This window comes from Helianthus annuus, chromosome 16, assembly GCF_002127325.2.
Source record: "Helianthus annuus cultivar XRQ/B chromosome 16, HanXRQr2.0-SUNRISE, whole genome shotgun sequence".
Lineage (NCBI taxonomy): Eukaryota > Viridiplantae > Streptophyta > Magnoliopsida > Asterales > Asteraceae > Helianthus > Helianthus annuus.
This window is the reverse complement of record NC_035448.2, coordinates 187692797-187702173: the sequence shown is the minus strand read 5'-3', so window position 1 is coordinate 187702173 and position 9377 is coordinate 187692797.

Sequence of the window (9377 nt, the reverse complement as noted above, 5' to 3'; positions counted from 1 at the left end):
TATGACAAGAAATCGAACAACAAATAGTAACAACATGACGTCAACAAAATCATCCCCCATACTCAATGACAAATACATTAACAATACTAATTAAAACAACTCTAAATATTAAAACACAATGGTATGAGCCTGTTTACTGGTAAAACACTATGACAAGAACTCGAACAACAAATTGATTGTTATGTAAAATCTAAAGTTGGTAAAACAAATCAACAAGAGAACTTCGACTTTTAGAGACTTGCAGAATCAAAAAAACATTACCATCACCGCAATCAACAATAGCATTTGACGCCATAATACTGATCAGTAGAAGTTGTTGTGAAAGAGAATATGGATATACGCATGAATCGCTGGGTTGAATGATATATGGTGAAACCGACGTTGATAATATAATGAGATATTCAGTTTCCATAAAATTTGGTTAATTAGTTATCTTATAATAAAATACATAATTAAAATAAATAATGAAATTACACTAATACCCTTTAGATAAAAACCTAGGATTGCCACATGTCACATGTAGGAGGCTTCCTACACTTTGTAGGAAAACAAGGCTTTGTAGCCAACTCCTTCCCTATATATATATATATATATATATATATATATGCTTAATATTTTTGGGGTGTTACATGTGTGCCCGGAACCCATCCAAATATTGCCACTTATCGGTATGGTGTTGTTTGTATGGGTCGTTTTCAAAGTGGAGCGATAAACATAATTGTTGAATGGATTCATTGTGGTTAGGAATGATTAAAAAGAGAGAGAGAAAGAAAAGTATAATTTTTTTTCTTTTTTTTAACGACAATTGTAGGGGCCAAAGGACCCACTACCCCACAGGGCAAGACAAGCTCTTAAACCCTGCCCAGGCCTAACTCTATACTGGAATCCCAATATGTACAGAGTAGGAGTCGAACCTGGCCGGGACCTCCGTAGAGGAGAAAACTTACGGAAAACTCCCTTGACCAACGCATCTCTTGGCACATAACCCCACACCCCAATGAATTCTGTTCTTGGCCACACACTCGTTAATGCTGCACGCCACCTCGCATCACCCATTGAAGTATGTCGTGCCCCAAGTGCCAACATGGCCCTTCCCTCACGCCCCATCATCTCCCACCAGTAGTGGCGAAGTTTGAGATTTCTGTTCGGGTGGTCAAAAACATATATACTTATAAAATTCTATACGAAAACTACATACCGGGCACCAATGAGCGAAAAGTTCGGGGGGTCGGCGCCCCTCCCGGCCCCCACAAAGCTACGCCCCTGTCTCCCACAACACAACACATAACCTAACTATAATAGTTAGACGTATATGAAACATCGTTTATATAAAAAAAAAATACATCCACATTATGAAACATCGTTTATATAAAAAAAAAATACATCCACATTAATTCCTAAGGGACGACATATGCCTAATTTAAGATCACATTGGGTATAGTATGAAACTTGACTAATAACCAAGGGACTATTTCACAATTACTCTAAAGTTCCCTTATAAACATATTAGGGTTTTCGAAGTGTATCCACATTAATTCCTAAGGGACGACATATGCCTAATTTAAGATCACATTGGGTATAGTATGAAACTTGACTAATAACCAAGGGACTATTTCACAATTACTCTAAAGTTCCCTTATAAACATATTAGGGTTTTCGAAGTGTATCCACACATCCTACAACTAAAATGACGAGTACACTTGAAGTAAAACTTAGAGGAATCTTCTTAACCGACAACTTGCCGGAAAATCTAACCAACCCCGTCGGAGACATCTTTTCTAAAGTCGTCTCCGCCGTAACCAACTTCTTCCTGTATCTTACTGGCTTGTTCAACCAAGGATTTCCTCCAGAAAAGCGTGACGATCAACTGAAGAGTTTGATTGATGTTGCTAGGCCCTATTTCCTACCTATCGCCGTCGTCTTCTTGATCATGTTCTTGTGCTACGGAAGGTTGCTATTCTCTTTCATTTTATCTATTCCCGTTTGGTGGTTCAAAGCCGTGTGCTCTATTTTAGGGTTTATTTATCGGTGTTTATGGTTTGGAGCAAGTGCGGGGTTGAAGACGATGATAGGAACAAGTCAACCTTTGTTGCTGGTTTCAATGGCTGCGATAGAAGCACCTATTTCCTTAGCCATAAACGCCTAATAGTTTTGTTAACGTTGTTTCATAATCTGTTATGTGTGGTTGGTATATGACTATATATGTGATGTTACTTCAGTTCTTGTTTTGATTAAAAAAAAAAGTAATCGTTGGTGAGATTTCTTTACTGTTTTGCTTGTTATATGATCCAAAACTTTAGCCTGCCTAGATCCCGGTGGTTCACTGAATGGTTTCCCCTAGAACCGAAAACTGAACCATTAGACCATGTGTAGTGGGATGTTTCTTTTAAAAAAATTTCAAAAATAACGCCCAAAAACGCCTCCCCACCCATTACATACGGCGTTATTTTGTATTTTTTTTTGAAAAAAAAGGAGCCCGGCGTTTTATATAAAACGCTCAAAGATACAAGTGGTCCAAGGGGGCTGACCAATGGGAAGGAGTATTTGGTCCAAGTGGGCTGACATGGTCTGACCAAAAAGCTTTTTAAATAAGTTTTTTTTTTTTTTAATGATTGGAAGGGGCATTATTTGGGCATTATTCCCACTACGCCACTTTTGCAATAACGCCTCATGCTGACTGGGATGACACGTGTCAGATAATGCCCCGTGGTGGGGGCATTATTTTTCTTAACCACTACACATGGTCTTATTGCAGTGGCGGTATCTGAGACTTTTTGTCGGGTAATCATGTCTTCTTACTATTTACAATTAGGATCCAACTCATGCGAACTGATGGAAGACCGCTGGCCGAAAGGTCATTCCTGATCCTAATCGGGTTTTACCGGTCCTGCACTGCCGTGCCTTCGGACGGATGTAGGGTCGGGTTTTCCCTGGAAATAGTGGCTTGGTGGGCTAGGGCTTCGTGCGTGCGGAATAGAGGCCGCTGCGGGTAACCTTTCAGCCATTGGGTGCCGCGTACGAAGTACCTGACGATTATTATGTTGGCCGTTAAAAAAAGGATCCAACTCATGTTTTTTTCGGAAAAACTCAGATTTATATTAAAAATTCAATAAATTCTTGTGACTGGGGTTATCAGACCTATGACCTATTGGTCTAGTGGTATTGTGTCATCTCTTACAAATGTGAGGTTGTGAATTCAAATCCTTACAAGTAAAAGGTAAAGGTGAAATAATTATACCCTCTTGATCCCCCTTAATTTGGTTCTACACCTTCCCAAAACATTGACTCTATGCTCGATGTGATGAATCATGCGTACAACACTACAACATATATACCTGTAAGGTCTTGAGGTATGCTTTAACACTCTTTAACTCCACCTAAGTGTCACATTACCCGTTTTCCTCATTTCACTCTTTTTCACTCGAAGGAAATGGTGTAATTCTGTTAACTCTATCTAACCCTATTTTTATTGGTTTTTGGTTTAAAAAAGAAAAAAAAAATAATTAATTAATTCAAGTTCTTAACATTCGATTAATATGTTAACAAATAATTCTTTTAATGCCCCTTAAGACAAGTAGGGAGTGGTTTGTAATGCCTGTTAACATACCACCCAAAATGTTAGTATACACCCCATAACCTAAGAATAAATATTATGATTTGATTGTTACCAAAAGCAAAATACACAAGGAACGGGATCTTTTATAAAGATTATGTTTATTAATAAAATGATGTAATAGTTATTAGTTTATATTTATCATGTTCTTAGTTTAATTTGAATTTAAAATTGAAGAAACACAGAACTAATCTTGGTGTTAATTAGTTTGGCTTATGTTTCTACCATAAGGGTTAATCTTCTTTGATTTCTTGAGCTCCTTAGTGATTGATTATCCTGCAAAACAGAACACCGTTAGCTCGTTAAGAGGGGAATATGGGGGTTTCCCTCTTAACCAGGCTCCGGCGTGAGAATAAGTAACTATCTCGAGGAGATTAAAGTGTGTAATGAGTGAGAGTAGTGGGAATAGAAGTATTTAACCTGTGAATGAAGTGTTCTATTTATAGCCGGAGTGGTGTAGAGGATGTGGGCTGATGGGCCTTGGGCCGGAAGACGACAGTAGAACAGATATGCCTTTTGTCTCACTGGTGTCGACCGTTAGTGTGTTCTGGACGCCTCTCAGTGCTGGCGCACCATGAGTGGAGCCACGTGTCGTTGTTGTCGGTCTCTGTCATCAGCCAGTTAGTGGAGATCGTGGGGCAGGTGTCTCTGCCCCGTGATTGGTGCCACGTTGGCGTCCTTGAGTACCTTTTGTCTCCTGCATGTCAGATGATCGTGGAGCACGATTGAGCAGAGCCTGGAGGATATGGATTGGCTCTTTTCATCTGACACTTGTACCTTTTGTACTTTAAGACGTCTTTACGCCGCATTCTTGCGCGCCCACGTTTCACATGGAAACTGACCTGCGCGAGGTATGGGCGCTAGGAGGCTCATCTTCTGGATGCTAAGTTATTAGCTTGTCTTGTTTGGACCCGCGCGACGTTGGCTAATGCTGCTCAGCCCGCGCGAGGTTGAAAAAAAAAACTATGCAAAAACAACTAAAAATACAAACTAAAAACCCTTCTTTACCCGGCTTGAAACCCACAAAATTATAAAGTAGAGAGTTTATAGTTGACAGAGTTATTAATTTCTTTTTTTTTTTTGAAAAATATAATATATATTTAGATAAAATTTATTTTTCTAGCTTTAATTGGAGCAAGTTAGACACCAAATCACATGAAAAAAGATGCTTATGTGAAAAAATAAATTAATTAAAATATGTATTTGCAAGTTTGAGAACTGATCTTTTCAGATTTTGTGTACAAAAATAAGTATGGTGTCAAATTAATACTTATGGAACGGTTAGGCATTATTGATCGCGTTAATTGGAACAATTGGGCTTTGGACCTCTCTTTAAAAACAAACTGATAGCATTAATTGGGGCTTTTATTTAAAAATTGATATATGTATTTTTTTTTTAATATTTGGGCCTAATCAACATACTACATATAAAAACTTTTAAAAAAAATTAGAAGCCCTTATTTTATGGTGGCCAGCCCATTGGGCCCACGCTGTTGTCATTGCATTTTTATTTGAACTATACTATTAAATTCGAGTAAATTACGTTTTTGATCCCTGTGGTTATGTAACTTTTACTATATTAGACTAAAATAAGAATTTTTAACATATTTGCCCTCATGGTTTCTATAACTAACCATTTTGGCCCCTAAGTCTATAGATCATGGGGGCCAAAATGGTTAGTTATAGAGACCATGGGGGCTAAAATGGTTAGACTTATGGGCCAAAATGGTTAGTTATAGCGACCATGGGAGCAGATATATTAAAAATTCTTATTTTAGTCTAATATAGTAAAAGTAATATAACCACATGAGCCAAAAACGTAATTTACTCATTAAATTCACAAGAAACAATGTTTTGTCCATACCAAAACAATGGTTATAATATTAAGTTCACAATCATACGTAGTTGTCTATATTAAATTATAATTTTAGGCCCTGTGGTTATATTTCTTTTATCTTTTTAGCCTAAAAAGAATCTTTTAACATTTTAATCTCCAACGTCTTTTTTTCTAACCATTTTCGCTCAAAACGTCTTTTTTCTCTAACTATTTTGGCCCCTAAAAGTAAATGGATGGGGTTAGTGTTACGTTAGGGGTCAAAATGGTTAGAAAAAAGACGTTAGAGGCTCAGATGTTAAAAAATTCTTTTTTAAACTAAAAGGGTAAAAGTAATATAACCATAGGGACCAAAATCGTAATTTACTCATCTCCAAAATGTACGAAACAAGATATTGACATCATGTCCTCTCTCCTTCAGATTATTCAATATTATCACCACACTAGCTATTAAATTTATTATGCTAAACATATAACATATTCTTCTTTTTTTTTTTAACGGCCAACAGAATCAATCTCGAGCACTCTCGGGACATCCACTGGACCAAACGGAGTACTCCGAGAGTAACCCGAGTCCACCACCATATTCTCCTTCTTTTATTTTTACTTTTTATTATTTTTATTAAATGTACCATTTTCTCCATACTAAATTAATTATATCGTATCTTTACTCACTAAGAACTCACTAAGAGTTGCCAATGATCTCTAGATCAAGTGGTGGAAGTCTTGCATTTCTTTTGAGAGATGCAAGTTCAACTCTCACTTGGTGCAGAGTGAGGTGTTGGTGGGAGATCCGTAAAACCTGGATTCGATTCTTGAGCCAAACGGGTTTTACCGGTAATTTCACTGTCGTGCCTACGGACCGTTGGGTTACTGGGTTTTCTCCGGAATTAGTGGTGGACCTGGGTTACTCTCAGAGTACTCCGTTTGGTCCAGTGGGTACCCCGAGAGTGCTCGGGATTGATTCTGTTGACCGTTAAAAAAAAGAACTCACTAAGAGTGAGTTTAACAAGCTTGTAGGTAGTTTTAGGTTTAGCCAATCTCCTATCAAATACTGTATAAATAATTAACTCTAGTAAAGTGGCAATCTTATAAATATATATATTTGTACCTAGTTTTAGGATCAAGATTAAGGGAAAACCTTTCTGATTTGTGAGAACTTAGGGTCCGTTTGGTATGGGGTAATGGAATAAACGAAGGAATGGAATGGACGAGGTAATGGAATGGACGAGGGAATGGAATGGATCATTACCATTCCATGTCTTGTTTGGTTACCACCATGTGTGAAATGGAATGAATTATTACTATGTATGGTTTGGTGGCAAGAAAAACGAAGGAATAAAATTAGCGGTGAGTGGTGGTGGTGGTGGTCGGTGGTAGTGATTGTGGGTGGTTATAGGTGGCGGCGGCAGCGATGGGTGGTGGTGGTGGCGGCGAGTGGCGATGCGGCGGCGACGACGAGTGGCGGCGACGGCGGCGGTTGGTGGTGGGTGGCGGTGGGTGGCGGCGGCGGTTGGTGGCGGCGGTGGTGGCATTGACGATGGTGGTGGGTGGCGGCGATGAGTGGCGTTGGCGGTTGGTCGTGGCGGTGGGTGGTAACGGTGGCGGGTGGGTGGGTGGCGGCGGCGGCGGCGGTGGCGGTGGTTGTCGGGGTGGCGGGTTGCGGGTGGCGGCGATGGCGTCGGTGATGGGTGGTGGTGGTGGGTTGTGGCGAAGGTGGAGGGTTGTGGTGGTGTTGATGAATGGTGCAAGAGGGGATGGAATGAAAAAAAACATGGGGGTGGATGGAATGATTTTGAGGGAATGGAATGACTTTTGGAATGGGTGATTTCATTCCATTGACCAACCAAACACCCTTTTCTTCATTCACTCGTAATCATCCATTCCATTCCGCCTCTCATTCCTGCATACCAAACACTACCTTAGAGAACTCGGTCTTCTCGTACGAATTTTACCCCATTTTTTTCAAACCCCTAGATGAAAATGTTACAAAAAACTGCTATAAAAAATTCAAAGTAATGTTTTTCGACCCTATGATTAACGGTGAGCCTACTGATACATCGATTAGTATTATTTTTCCCATGTAGAGACTGGAACAAGTCCTCCAGGGGAAACAAATGACCTATTACATATAGTCGGATCCCTCCACCAACGCCGTTGAGCATATATTTTTTTGCCATAAAAAATCCTTTGAAATGTGGCAGGTCTTCCCGCATGTGCTTATGATCGATGCGACGTACAAGACTAACATGTACAATCTTCCAATTTTGCAAGTTGTGGGTATGACATTGACAAACCAAACCTTTTGTGTTGTGCATGCACTTATGTCGAACGAGCAGGAAGTAATGTACGTCTGGGTCCTGGAGAGAATCCGGTCTATGTTGCATGAGTGCATAGAGCCGCATTTAATTCTTACGGACAAAGACCAAGCCCTATAAAACGTGTGCCAAAAAATATTCCCCAACGCACTCAAATATCTTTCCAGGTTTCACATTTTATAGAATATCGTAAAATACTGCAAGAATTCCTTTAATCAACCGGATTGGGAGGACGTTGTTCGTCAGTGGAGAGCAATGTGTGAATCTCCGACAACGGAGTTATATGAGTATAATGTCGCCAACCTTCAAAGACACCTTTCCAGTGAACAACGCCATCGTAAGTTTTGTTTTAAATTATAAATTCATTCAAATAGATACATAAATTTTTAATATGTTTTAGAGTTAATTGCCCGGATGGTCCCTATGGTTTCACGTTTTTTCACGTTTAGTCCCCACCTTTTGGAAATAGCAGGTATGCTCCCTATGGTTTGTCATTTTATTACTCGGATAGTCCCCTGACATTTACTCAGGTGCTGTTTGTTTTTGCAGACATAAATTGTCTGCAAGCTGATTTCATCTGTTTTCATGTCTGCAACTGAAGATGTGATCTGAAGCTCTTCAAGCTGAAAATATAAGACTGTTTGTTTTTATAAATTGATACTGTCTGTACAAACTACATGAACTTTGTTTTATTTTCCAAATCAAAACATCCTAAACCAATTACCTCAATTACACATTCCAATTGTTTTATGTCCGGTACTGACTTTATAATCAGCATGAATAAACACAGAAAAATAATCTTAAGTTTCACACTAATAGCCAGTAACCAAAATAACTGCACCATCAGTGCTCCAGCAAACATCTAACTTATGAAATTAGAAACGTTACTTTACATGATTAAGCATATAATCTAATCATTTCCAGACACTGCACACACATATCATATTCAAATTAAAAGATTATAATAAAGATATATCACCAAAACACTATCATATAATTGGCAGGTAAATCATGATTGCCACAAAATGCTTGTAATTTGAAAAGACAACCAATTAAACAAGATAAACAACAACATGCATTTGAAGTGAGAAAAACTAGGGTTTAGAATAGAAATGATACCGATTGGAACAAAAGGATTTCTGACTCGCTTTTTCTCAGGAAACAGGCTTTCAAGCTCGGGATTGGCTCCCATATTTGGAGGTACCGAAACTCCGTTCGTCGGAGATGTGTCAGCTACCGTAATAAGTAGAGTGATTTGAATCGAAGGATGACTCCTGCTGCTTTATGTTTGTGGCCCTAAAGGCGGTTACGATGATGATGTTGAAGGTTGATGGCAGCAGCGACGGTGGTGGTGGTTGAGGGGGCGGAAGGAGAGGGAGCGGTGGTGGGTGAAGGGGCGGTGGTGGTGGCAGACCGAGGCGACGGCCGGCGTCGTAGCTTCCTCTGAAAGAGGTCTTCATGGTTTTGTGTGGAATTGAGAAGAAGAAGAGGAGGATGCTGGAGATGTTGTAGCAGGATGTTTGAAGGAGTTGTGTGAAGATGTTTGAAGGAAGGGTTCATAGCTTTTATTTTAAGATGATATAAGCCATTTTCAGATCTGTTTAAAAAAAAC